Source organism: Opisthocomus hoazin, chromosome 10 (genome assembly GCF_030867145.1).
Source record: "Opisthocomus hoazin isolate bOpiHoa1 chromosome 10, bOpiHoa1.hap1, whole genome shotgun sequence".
In the NCBI taxonomy this organism is placed as follows: Eukaryota; Metazoa; Chordata; class Aves; order Opisthocomiformes; family Opisthocomidae; genus Opisthocomus; species Opisthocomus hoazin.
This window is the reverse complement of record NC_134423.1, coordinates 9,004,523-9,018,171: the sequence shown is the minus strand read 5'-3', so window position 1 is coordinate 9,018,171 and position 13,649 is coordinate 9,004,523. Positions and strand designations below refer to the sequence as shown.

General features: G+C 47.2%; 1 protein-coding gene across 1 annotated transcript in view; it reads left to right on the top strand.

Annotated features, from left to right (window-relative positions):
• The first annotated feature begins 11,023 nt into the window (after positions 1-11,023).
• The window catches only part of ANXA2 (annexin A2), a 29,443-nt gene continuing 26,817 nt past the window's right edge, over positions 11,024-13,649 (top strand). The window contains exon 1 of the mRNA XM_075432047.1: positions 11,024-11,106. The gene's annotated coding sequence lies outside the window, so the exon portion shown is untranslated. The remainder of the gene's footprint in view (positions 11,107-13,649) is intronic.

Genomic DNA, 13,649 nt, shown 5'->3' with positions numbered 1-13,649 from the left:
AACTGTGCCATTCTGTTCCCTTGATCGACAGGAGGGCAGTAGTCTTGTGCAACTCGATATTCTTTGTTAATAGCAAGAGTGATAAAATAATAAAGATGTAGAATTACTGCGTAGCTGCACATGCTACTTTGAACAGATTTTGTAGTCATTTCCGAATAAGCACTTACATCACAGTTGAAATTCTTCAGCATCTTTGTGGGTAACGTAAGCAGAATGCTTGGGTTGATTAGACTGGCTTGTTTAATCCAAAAGCAGCACTTTTAGGTTAAGAAACCTGGAGAGAATATTGTACTGACACTGTCATTATCTCTGGAGAAAAAGAAACCCATGGGTCAATAGACCTGTCACTACAGCTTTTTTTTGATACAAAAAGCAGTAAATTTTTATGCAGGTGCCTGAATAAGTAAGTTTTGTTTTTTGCCCTCTCTGGGGAAGGTGTTTTGCACGACATCATATTTATCAAATGAATGCATTATCTTCCACTTACGGGTTTTCTACTAGCCCAGGTAGGCAAACTGAGAAGATAAAATATTGTGCATGTTTCTTTGGCTTTTAAATGTCTGTGACTTCATGCTACTCTGTGTGTGTGTGCGCATGTCACGGGCTGTGGCTTAAATTGTGGGTTCTAGCCTTCTATACTGGCAAAACCCTCCCAAAGGCTTGTTGGGTATAGCCTCTGTCTCCACAGGAGGAGAAGAGCTCTCTCCATGTCTGTTCTTGTTGATCCATCAGCTAGGCTTCCACTCCTTTCCTCTGCTGTTTTGAACTCAGTTATTCTGTACACGCTGATGGCTACTCGTTATTGTATTAATGACTTCCTGATGATAATAGCATTAGGAAAATAAACCTGAGTGTCAAGGACCTGTTTGAAAATTACCTGTAGTTGTGCAATCGCTGCAGCCTTTTGTTTTGTCTCCTTAAAGGTTTAAGATCTGTTCTCTGTGCGAGCACTAGCTACTAGCACGCAGGACACAGCAGTGAAAGTTACCCAGCTCAAGTAGCAGTGTCTATTGAAGGCTTATTTGAAAGCAAACATTAGTGAAAACATTAATTATTACATATATACTCCTTCATGCTAAAGCAATAGGCTTTTGATACATACTTCTGATTCATTAGAGATCTTCAAGTTTTGAATTCAAACCTGTGCTTCTGACCTGGAAAAGCAAGTCATAGCCTGCCTACAGAAACAAACCTCTTGGTAACAGCAGTTCCCTTTCACTCAATCACCAGCTTTTATGAAATCAAGTTCCCTTGCCTTAAATTTTATGTAATGGTAGAAGATGCCACTTGAAAGAGCAAAAACAGACCTCAGTGTAGACAGCCATATTTAATCAAGAATTTGTGACATTCCTTTGTCTTGCAAGGCATCTTTTTTTTTTCTCCAGCTAATACCTCGGCTGAGCCTAGTTAGGTAATGAAGTTCAGATCCGGTAAGAACTTACTCAAAATCCTAGGTGTTTTGTGTTATTTTGTACTAAGCCAGGGTTGATATGTTTTAAAACAAACAAAAAAAAACCCACAAAAACACTTTCCTGCTGTTCCACAGAATCGTTGATTTTAATTGAAACTTGTCAGCTGTGTTCCGGATTGCTGTAGTAATAGTATGCTGATTTCTGTCAGTGAACTTGAAGTGATTTTTAAACTCATTTTCACCGGCCATTTCAGAGGTGGCATGATGTTAAATAAAAACGAGAGACTTTTTGCAATATGCAGTTACCAGCCTGCAGATTAGCCATAGGAACCTGTTATTCAAGGATTTTTAGGGTAAATTTAGATGGGATTCAGTTAGATTCCTTGAAACTTTCAGAATTATTCCCCAGGATTCTCGGGGACATGTTTAAGGTATAACAGCCTCCCCTGTCCTTTGGCAGAGGCCAGGAGATTAATCCAAACCATGGGACTGCTTGTGTTCTGAGTCACTAAAGTGGAAAAAGCACGTAATGATGGGAAACAGTGAAGCAGGACAGACTTGATCTTACATGAAACCTTTTAGCGCTATTCCTAGGAAAAATGCCCTGAGGACTTTTGGCAGCTTCCATCTTCTGTAACTGTTTCTGTCCTTTGGCAAGACAGACCAAACTCTGTAGTGATTATTCATGCTGGTCTGTTCTGGATGATGTCAGGGGCTCTTACGTGCGCTGGTAATGTTTCCTGCAGTGTTTTCCAGTGTGGTGGCAGTCTGGGGAACATTATTGTACAGCTGGCAGTTGTGATCGTTTTAAGCACAGTGTCATCTAAATGGGTTCAAAATCTCTCTCAATGCTGTAATATATACTGGTAGTCTGTCTATGCTAGCAGGATTATGCTGATACTGCTGTGAAAGCTGAACTCATCAGTGGTTTTGAGACGTGTCTTTTTAACCTGTTAATGTGTGTAGGACCAAAGGCAGCATGATATCTAGGTTCAGATGGAATTGCAACTCTCCAACCCTAAGTAGATTAAACTGTGCTTGAAGGTATTCGTGATAACCTAACAGAAAGTAAAGTTACCTTCTTTAATGTCTGACTATGCTTTACAGCCCTTGTTTTGTCTCAGATTGCATAATCTTCACATAAAAAGGTAGCTGGCTATCAAGCAGGGCATCAGGAGGTCCCTGAGGGACTGAGGCAATTCACTGAAGCACAGTTACACACATAGTGACCGTTTGTTTGTATATCCTGCAACTCTCTCATTCAGTGTAAAGATGCTGAGTTTATGCATGCTGCAATTTCAGTACAAGGAATTTGGCAAGTGTGTTTCACTTCTGTTTATGTATGTATCCAGGCAACGTTGCCTGGTCACACACTGCTGTGGGGCACCCTGAAAAGCCAAAATGCTAGTGATTCATGTTGTAGTTTAGAAATCAAATTGGACTCCAGACAGTATTAATACTTATGATGAATGTATGCCTGAGGAGTTACTTTTCTGTTCTTTAGTACACATGTATTGGAATTGCTGGTTTACCATTTGTTCATGATGCACATTCCTTACTGAATCTCTGTGTCGCCTGAATATGTGTACCGCTCTGACTTACTCTAGTTAGCGTGCCAAACAGAAGGAAAGAAGATGCAATAGCCAGGACCAAGACATGAGGGAAAGAAGCCTACTGCACCTTTGAAGCTGCTGGCCCATGCTGTTGCCTGTTTCTGCTAGATGAGAGTAACAAAGGATCTTGCTTCCTTCTGAGCATCTCAACAGAGCATAGATGATTCCATGCTGGTTTCTGTTAACAGTGGACAGTCAGTGCAGTGGGATTCCACCATGATGACTCAAACTTTATGGGTTTTGGCAATTGGTAGTGACTTTAATGAGGCTGCCCTGAGACAGCTTGCTTTATTATTAGCTTTTATGCATAGTTAAAGGATTTTCTTTCCGCCTGAGTCCTGTAACTGTAGTCTCAGCTAATATTTTGCTTTGTTACTCCCTTGTCTTTGGATCCCAAGTCACCCAGGCATCTGTTTTTTTGTGGAGGCAAGCTCTTTGTGCCCATAGGCTTAGAGTGAAAGGATCCACTGAGACTGTGAGATAAAAGGATGAGGATGATGATGTTATTTACACTGGTGATGAGGAAAATCATTGAAAAGAAATTAGAGTTCAAACCAAGGTTATGGTCAGACATACATGGAAGTGGCAGAGGAGGGATACTGAACAGCAGGCAGAAATTAAGTTGCAAATACAGAGTCAAGAAGTAGCTGAAGACAAATCCAGTGATAAAACAGTATCTGGGTATAAGAGAAGACTTTTGGAAGTCACATGCAAGATGCAGCCAACTAACTGGTGGGAGAGGTAGGTAGGTGTTTTACTAGCTATGAAAAGTATTTGCTGCCAGGTTCTAACGTAATGTGTGAAGCACTTTGAGATTCTGCATGGAAAGTAACAGTAGAACATAAAGCCTGACATGTCTTCATCAGTTAAAATGATTGCTAAAATATATGCTTTAAGCAAGGTTACATCGGCTTTCATGCAATGTAGACTTTGTATGAAACAGACTGGAAACAATTTAATGAATGTAAAATATTCCAGTATGTTGATGAAGTCATTCATGTTGTTTAGCATTTTCTTTGCAGACGCAACATTTAGTCTTTGCCCTGAAGAGTTAACAGTTGAAAGACAGGAAATGATCAGTGAAAAGGCAACCATCTGAGATTGCAGAGCAAACCAGAGCACTGCAAGGCATACAGTTCAGGTGTCCAGTTTCTAGCCTGGATGTCCTATTCATAAGTATACTACCTCTCTGTACTCAGAGTGAGCTAGCAAATGCCACCTGCCTTAACTATTAGAATGCTTCGCTTGTAAAATACACATGTAACAAAGTATTAGAGATCTGGCTAACACACAAGATCATTCCAGAGATAACTCTAGCTCTTTAAAAGGATTTATTTCAGGTAAATGAAATTATGAGTGGAGAATAACATTTGTGCAGGCATGTGCATGTAGTGTGGGAATGAGACTGCACAGCACAGAATTGATCTGAGGGCTTAGGTTGTTAGCTGGAGCACCTAACAAGGTGTCTGGTTCCCTGGTATTGTGTTATTGACCCCTGTATCAGAGAGTCGCCGCAGGGAGCTGCTCTGGAGCCGATCCAATCCACAACAGAGTGGCAGATCTTGGTGCACAGGGGGTTTTCCTGAGGCAGAGAAACACCAGGGCAGCGGAGAGACCCACAAGGAGTCAGCAGCTCTCATGAGAGACTCTGACAAGGCCTGGGCCTTGCCAGAGATTAAAGGCAGGGCAGGGACAGGTGACATTATAGTGGGGGTCTGCTACAGGCCACCCGACCAGGAGGACCAAGCAGATGAGGCAGACAGGAGCAGCCTCACGTTCACAAGCACTGGTCCTCCTGGGGGACATCAGCCACCCCAATATCTGTTGGCAGGACAACACAGCAAGGCATAAGCAATCCAGGAGATTCCTGGAGTGCATTGATGATAACTTCCTTCTCTAAGTGATAGAGGAGCCTGTGAGGAGATGTGCTATGCTGGGCATTGTTCTCCCCAGCAAGGAGGGGTTGTTGGGGAATGTGAAGCTTGAGGGCAGCCTTGGCTGCAGTGACCATGAAATGGCGGAGTTCAGGATCCTTAGGGCAGCGAGGAGGGTGCACAGCAAGCTCACTATCCTGGACTTCAGGAGAGCAGACTTTAGTCTCTTTATGGCCCTGCTGGGTAGAGTACCATAGCACAAAGCCCTGGAGGGAAGAGGGGCCCAAGAAAGCTGGTTAATATCCAAGGATCACCTCCTCCAAGCTCAGGAGCAATGCATGCCAACAAACAGGAAGTCAGGCAAAAACACCAGGAGGCCTGCATGGATGAACAAGGAGCACCTGGACAAAGACAAGCACAAAAAGGAAGCCTACAGAGGGTGGAAGCAAGGACTGGTAGCCTGGGAGGAATAGAAAGCAATTGTCCAGGCAGACAGGGATCAGGTTAGGAAAGCTAAAGCCCTGAGAGAATTAAATCTGGCCAGGAAAGTGAAAGGCAACAAGAGAAGCTTCAAATAGGTGTGTCAGTGATAAAAGGAAGACTAGGGAAAATGTGGGCCCTCTCTGGAAAGAAACAGGAGACCTCGTTACCCGAGATATGGAGAAGGCTAAGGTACTCAACAACTTTTTTGCCTCAGTCTGTACCAGCAAGTGCTCCAACCACACTGTCCAAGTTTCAGGCAGCAAAATCAGGGACTGGGAGAATGAAGAATGCCTGTAGGAGAAGTACTCCGCTACAGGAGAAGATCAGGTCTGAGACCATTTAAGGAGCCTGAAGATGGTTCGTGGGACCTGATGAGATGCGTCCGCAGGTCCTGAGGGAACTGGCGGATGAGGTTGCTAAGCCACTCTCCATCTTATTTGAGAAGTCATGGCAGTCTGGTGAAGTTCCCACTGATTGGAAAAGGGGAAACATAACCCATATTTTTAAAAAGGGTAAAAAGGAAGACCCGGAGAACTACAGGCCAGTCAGTCTCACCTCTGTGCCCGGCAAGATCATGGAGCAGATCCTCCTTGAAACCCTGCTAAGGCACATGGAAAATAAGGAGGTGATTGGTGGCAGCCAACATGGCTTTACTAAGGGCACATCATGCCTGACAAGTTTGGTGGCCTTCTACAACAGGGTTACTGCATTGGTGTATAAGGGAAGAGCAAATGACATCATCTACCTGGACTTGAGCAAAGCATTTGACACTGTCCTGCACGACATCCTTGTCTAAACTGCAGAGACATGGGTTTTATGGATGGACCACTCGGTGGATAAGGAATTGGCTGGATGGTCACACTCAAAGAATTGCAGTCAACAGCTTGATGACCAAGTGGAGACCAGTGACGAGTGGCATTCCTCGGGTATTGCTGTTGGGACTGGTGCTGTTTAACATCTTTGCTGGTGACAAGGACAGTGGCATTGAGTGCACCCTCAGCAAGTTTGCCAACAGCACCAAGCTGTGTGGTGGGGTCGACACACTGGAGAGAAGGGATGCCATCCAGAGGAACCTGGATGGGCTTGAGAGGTGGGCTTGTGCCAACCTCATGAAGTTCAGCAAGGCCAAGTGCAAGGTCCTGCACCTGGGTCGAGGCAATCCCAAGCACAAACACAGGCTGGGTGGAGAATGGATTGAGGGCAGCCCTGAGGAGAAGGACCTGGGGGTGCTGGTTGACCAGAAACTCAACATGACCTGGCAGTGTGCGCTGGCAGCCCAGCAGGCCAACCGTCCCCTGGGCTGCATCCCCAGCAGCGTGGGCACAGGGCAAGGGAGGGGATTCTGCCCCTCTGCCCTGCTCTGCTGAGACCCCCCCAGGAGTCCTGTGTCCAGCTCTGGAGCCCTCAGTGCAGGACAGACCTGGAGCTGTGGGAGCGGGGCCAGAGGAGGCCCCAGCAATGATCCAAGGGCTGGAACCCCTCTGCTGGGAGGAGAGGATGGGAAAGCTGGGGCTGTTCAGCCTGGAGAAGAGAAGGCTCCGGGGAGACCTTAGAGTGGCCTTCCAGCACCTGAAGGGGCCTGCAAGAGAGCTGGAGTGGGACTTTTTACAAGGGCCTGTAGGGATAGGACCAGGGAGTAATGGCTTTAAACTGAAAGAGGGTACATTTAGATCAGATATAAGAAATTCTTTACTCTGGGGGTGGTGAGGCCCTGGCCCAGGCTGCCCAGAGGAGCTGTGGCTGCCCCCTCCCTGGCAGAGTTCAAAGCCAGGCTGGACGGGGCTTTGAGCACCCTGGGCTGGGGGAAGGTGTCCCTGCCCACAGCAGGGGGGTTGGAGTGAGGTGATCAATAAGGTCCCTTCCAACCCAAACCATTCTATGATTCTCTGATATGATTAGATAAAAGATATGTCAAAATCTTACAGAACTGTCAAAAACCTACCTTGGAATGACAGTTCTGTTAGAGTAAATCATTATGGATGTTAACAAAAAATATTGCACTGCCCTCTTTCCCCCCCATAAAATAACCCAAAACAAGTTAAGCACTCCCAGTGTGTAGAGTTTTACTAATGCAGCCTAGGTGTGCTTTCAAGGGTCTTTCTTCCTTTCTTCTGTAGCCATAGACAGAAGAACTTGCCAAGTTGTTATTGTGGGAACGCAGCTAGCATAGCTTTTAAGTTATACTTTACTTTCTCTGTAACCTGTGATTACTCTAAGTGCTGGTAACAAATCTACATGTATTTGTATCATGGCAATTCCCAAATTAGACCAAATAATCAAGGTGCAGAAATAACACCCAGAGGTCTGCTTGATCTGTATGTTAATCAGAATGGAATTTATGTTATGCTCTTGCAGCATAACACATTCAGGGAAGCAACACTAGATACAGGCTGAGCCACACCTAAACCACAAAGTCCTTTGTGCTGATCCTTCTCTTTTTTTTTTTTTTTTGTATTGAAGAAAAAAGTTTAAGTAGGCAATACATACTGACAGAATTGTGGCCTTCCTAATTCCAGCATTAATGTGTCTTTGATTCTTTGTAGACAGCATCTGGAAAGAGTGTGAGCAAGATCTGTCTAGATGAAGGAGGCAATCAATCAGGAACAGAAGTGAGAGAAAAATCTATTGAGAGCTGGGCTGACCCCATATGCATTAATGTTATTGCAAAGATAAAGTTTGGGTCAGAGGGTAAGTTAAAATGAATATTCATATTAAGCATATGAAGTCTCCAGTAGTATGGCATAGGAAGAAGATAATGACAAGAAAAATCCAAGCTGTTGGTGAGGTGGAAGACAACAGTATATTGAACTGAAAGAGAGAGGAGAAAAAGATACAAGTAGTATCAAGCGATATTAAGCAGTAACAAAACAACAGGAGAGTTAGCAATAGTAGTGTCACTGAGTTTGAGAGGATGGGTAAAATGGACCTACAGCGTGTCTGCAGAGTATAGGATGAACCACAGTGACAGCGAGTTGTCAGAAGGGAAGAATGAGAAGTTAGCACAATTACACTTGTTTTTCCATCCAGAGGACCCTGGGGAGCTCCAGTCAACAGAAGTGTGCTCTCTGATTTCTGTGGTTAGCATGCAGCAAGCAGGAGATCACAAATAGGTGACTGCAGCTGAAGTAGTTGCCAGTTATTTGAAATATGACCTTCTATGCAGATATTTTAAGGGGGGTGTGGGGACTAAGCAATGTGAAAACAAATTGAAAACCTTTCTTGGCACTGTCTTACTTGCAGGCTAGTTGCAGCGTGTTGCTTTCAGTAAATCATCTGTGAGGCAGGCACAGAGAGACACTGGGCTTAAGGTGAGTGCAGTCCTTGTCCCAGCCTTTTATCCAGCCTAACGCTGACAGTAGTTACTTTGTTGTAGTGCTCTGGAGCAGTGGTCAGGGACCACAACCCCTTGTGACAGGTGCTGTACAAACCCTCCGGGCTTTGGGTGAATCTTCAGAAATAACCCATGTGACTTACAAGCTTATGTCTCATTTTAAAAAGTGATTCAGGCACTTGGCTGCTGTTATCCCGTTGAATTAATTTCCTTTCCCTCTTTGGCAGATAATGGAAGTCTCTCCTGTTTGCACAGTCTGACTGCTGCCGCTTTCAACTTGCTGGTTTTGCAGAGTATTTTCTTACAGGTATGAAGAATATATCATATTTCCATGGGCTGGACCACCAGGCCTTCGTGTTAGGGGATGGTTCTACCAAAGCTGTTAATGTGTTTTCTGGTGTTCATACTGCTTAGATTGCCCAGCTGGTACAAGTGCCTTGGAGGTCAGTTGACCTACATAAGCGGAGGGCAGTTGAGGGAATTCTTAATATGTTTGAACATCATGTTTGTATCTTCATGACTCGGAATATGGTTGCTCTTTTTTTTCCTACTGTGAATCTTTTTTCTTTTGGGATCAGTTCAACCGTCCCTGAAGCTTGTGTAAGTTCAGAGAGACTGCTTTTTTTAAACTGAGGTGAATATGTGATTCTGAGATTGAATAACTGCCAATGAAATTGGATATTAGAGACAACATCTCTTTTCCCTTTCTGAAGCTGTTGAAATTGCTAAAAAAGTCATTTTATGCTGCAGTTAAAGTGGCTATAGTGATAATAGTTCACTTGACATCAAAGCTTTTCCAGACTCTTCGCATGAAGATCTAGTTAACCAAAATTAATGGTGGTATATGAACTACTTCAAATTTTAAGAAGTATGGAGTTACTAAAAAGAGAACAATTTTCTAATGAAATGGGAATAGTATTGTCATTGGAACAGGCTGCAGTAGAGGACTGAAAGGTGAATGGACTGTCAGTTAAGAGAATTAATGTGTGAATTTCTGAATTAATATGTGGCTCAGAATATTTTATACAAGAATGCAACATGTATGATGCATGTTGGCAAGACATTACATATGAAAACACTTTTTTCAGCCGAGGGTGTTGTGGTTATGCTTTTCTGCTTTTGCTTTAGGAATGTTTGACAAGAGATGGGGTAAAAAAACTATCCCTGAGGGACTGCGCATCCATTAGTGGGCAGATTGGCTGTCTGGCTTCTGCTCAGCTGCTTATCCCTGTTTAAAGTCCCTGATGAGCACTGCAGTACAGAATGGCTGTTACTTACTGGGACTGTAAGTATTTTTAGTCTGTGAATCGCCTTTCCAAATCACCAGTGATATTTTTTATAAGAAACCTGAAAAGCAGAGGGAAATTATCTATTTAACTGTTAGTGACGGACACTGGCTGAAGTGGGATACCCAGGAACTGATTTTCAAAGACAGATTTCTTAATACACAGAGAAATAACCCCAGGGGCCTTGCCAAAACGAAAGCTAATGTGTCAAACTAATGCAATATCAGTGCTGATGTTCTTCTCTGACAAGCTGCTCTTCCATGAAACACCTTTTCCTATGGCTGTCCCCTTCATGTCACTTTTCCTCATTCAGAAAAGGGCTATTAATGTTATTTTCACCTTCTGCAATGACCAGTTGACCTGTCCGCTCTGTTACCTCCATGTTCAAAGTCTAGTGCAGTATTTCTTAATATTTTTCCCTTTTTGTGTCTCTGATCTAGTGTCATCCCAACAGTTACTTTGTCTCTCAGCCCACGTTCGTGTGTGTTTCTTATGCTTGCCTATTTTTGCCAATGCTGTTTCTACACAACTGGCCGAGCCTAAAACTTTTCCACCCTTTTTGTCTGCCAGAAGATATCTCTGTCTATGCCTGTGAAAAAACCGTGGTGGCAGAGGCAAATAACTCTTTGCAGACTGGAAAGTATTCACCTGGAGGGGGGTAAAAAAAACACCCTTGCATGACAGGAACAACTGCCTGTGCTTCTTTCTGAAGTAATTCAGTTTGAGAGTGAAGTGCCTGCGGGGCGGGCAGGCCCCGCGGCGTGCCGTGGGCAGCGGGGCTGGGGGGCGAGGGCTGAGCCCCGACCCGGCGCCTCCTCCGCAACCCCCGGGCAGGAGGACCGAGCCCTGCGGGACGCGGGTGGCGAGGGACGGCCGCGGGTGGCGAGGGACGGCCGCGTGTGCGCTGCCTCCGCCGGCCCCCGTCCCTCGCCCCTTCCTGCTGCGGCGGGCGGGCGCGGCCGGGTGAGTCAGCGCCGCGCCGCGGGGGCCGGGGAGGGGGCGCGGGGGCGGGCGGGGCCCGCCCGGCCCTACAAAACCCCGCCCGGGCCGCTGCAGCCCTAAACGCCGCCGGAGCCGTCGCCAGAGACGCCCTGCCCGCCCCGGCCAGGTGAGCCCTCGCCGGGCGCCCGGGCCCCGCCGGCGCGGAGCCTCCGCGGGGCCGGGCCGGGGCTGCGGGCGGGTGTTGGGCCGCGGTAGCCGCTTCCCGGGCGGGGGAGCGGAGCGGGGCGGCGGCCGGCGGTGCTCTGCTCATCCTTGGGCATCGCCCGTCCGTTACCGGTCTGCGCTCGGCTTCGCGCCGGCCTCCGGGGGCGAGGCTGCCCCGGCCGGCTGCGCGCGCCCAGCACCGGCGCTGGGCGTGGCGGCCGCGCCCGGGAAAGAGCAGCCGGGGCCGGGCCCCGTCGGACGTGGGCACGGAGCCGCCGCCGCTGCTCGCTGAGGGGCGCGGGGGCTCGGCTGAGGCAGCGGTGGCGCGGAGAGGGCGCTCGGGGCTCCGCAGCGCGGCCGCGGAAGGCGGTGTTCGCCCGGCGGTGGGGCTGGGCCGGGCCGCTCCCGCAGGCGCGGCGGGGCCCCGGAGCGCCTCCCTAGCCGCCCCCGCTCTGCCCGCTCCCGCGGGGCGCGGCTGCGCTGCCGCTGCCGGCCGGGCGTGGGCCGAGGCGAAGCCCCGCGCAGGACGCGCTCCGCCCGCGTTGTGGCGGGGGCCCCGCGCGATTCCTTGGTCTCGGAGCCCCGCGTGGGCGTGGCCGCCCTGCCCGGCCGTGAGCGGGGTTGGCGCGATGTTGCCGCTGCCTTTGGGACGATGAGTCGGCTCGGGTACTGCTGCTGCCTCCTCCTCCTCCCCCGGAGGGCGGGGGCAGGGCAAAGGGCGCTGCCGTGCGTTGCAGCTGGGAGAGGCGCGAAGCGGTGCCAGGACAGTCGTGCGGAAGCGAGCGGTGTTCTTGCGCACGGCAGCTGTAGTTGCGTTTAGCGTGCGCGGTCAAATGCTGTCCCTGCGGGGAGGTGCGCGGCCTCTAACACCGCGGGTCAGCAGTCAGAGACTCTCCCGGAGCCTCTGAGCCTGTCGGCGATCCAGTCCCTGCGTGCCTGGTGTTGGTGGAGCCAGGGTGGTCAGCAGCCTGAGTGAGCGTAGTTCCTGCTAGCTGATGTGTGGAATGCTTTGCCTTGACTGAAAAAAACCAAAAAAACAGGTTTTCCTGTCAAGTCTCGGAAGTGAGAGTCACTGGAGTTTGAAGAAATAAAAGTCCGTAACTTTGTACGTGCGTAGTGTCTTCCTGGCATGGAACATCTCCTGTGTTACTAGCGGTGCCTGTGGAAGAGAATGGTTGAAGTATATTTGTGGTAGTGTGGTTTGATGGGTTTTGAAATCCTTTTCTTTAAAGCTATTTTTTTCTCCAGCTGGTGGCTGTAGATGATGTTCTGAAGTTTATCGGGTGATTTGGGGAGGTAGACCCTGGCTCATTTGTACTTGTGGTTAGCACTGTATATAAATTAATTATTTTGAGTCCTTATTTACAGCAGATACTGCTATCTTCCTTGCTCTCCTTCATCTCCTCTGTTGCTAGGCCTTGCCCTGGTTTTTGGAGACCCGACACAAACATGGTCCAAGTGAAAGAGTTTCCATTTTCTCATTCTGGGGATGCCGTGTCCTTGGCTCAGATGTCTGGGAACACCCTTTGCTCAGTCTCTGTCTATCAGAGTGTAATAAGGGCTTCTTAAAATGCTAACTCTGCTTGTTGAGCAATGTAGTTGTTTGTGCACACCTGACACTTTTTTCCATGGATCACATGGGTCTTTTTCTGCTCTAATGTATGTGAGCTGCCCCTGGGAATTGAGATGGGGAGCTGCTTTTAAACACACACTCTTCTGTCACCAAACAGTTACGGAGATAAAATTCTGAGTATAGACTGGGCCGAATAATAGAACAGATTTGCAAACCAGTGATTATTGTGGGGGTCGAGGTTAAAACAGACGCTATCTCTTTTAGTAGACTAAAATTGTAAGTCAGGATTATCTGATGTGGATTTAGGAAGAAAACCAGTTGTGGAAACTTGCCTTAAGGTATTGAAGTATTAGTTTACAGCTGGAAGGTAGAAGCTGGTTCTTTTCCAGTGTAAGGAAGAACAAGTTAGCGCAAGTATTTTCTATTTGCTTATTCAAACCCACCCACAACTTGTCAAAACTGCATCAGATAAAATCAGTCCACCGGAGAACAGTGAGAGTCTGTTCTCAAATATGAGTGTCTTGCAAAGCAGGGTGTGACAAGAGATGCATTTGTTCTCTGAGTAAAGAACTTTTTCTGCAAAGGTTCTTCCAGACTTCCCATTTTTTCTCTTCTGCTAGCTTGCTGCTGATGGGTGGTCGCTTGCTATAGCGTTGTTGTGTCCCGAAGATGGGAACCTCCCAGTTCCAGCTCTACGTGCGGGTGTGTTCGTTCTGTTCCTGGACTCGGTTCAAGTTTTTTGTTCCAACGAGCCTGATTCAATGTGGTTTTTAATTGATTTAGAAACAGGAGTCTTGCAAAAAGCTGTTCAGTGATTGTTTTGTGAAAGATTATACTGCAGTTGCTTTGCTTCAGCTTTCGCTGGTGTTTTTGGTTCTTTGTAACAAGCAAGACTAAAGGACTTCAGTTGCTCATCTTTGGTATTGGTAGTA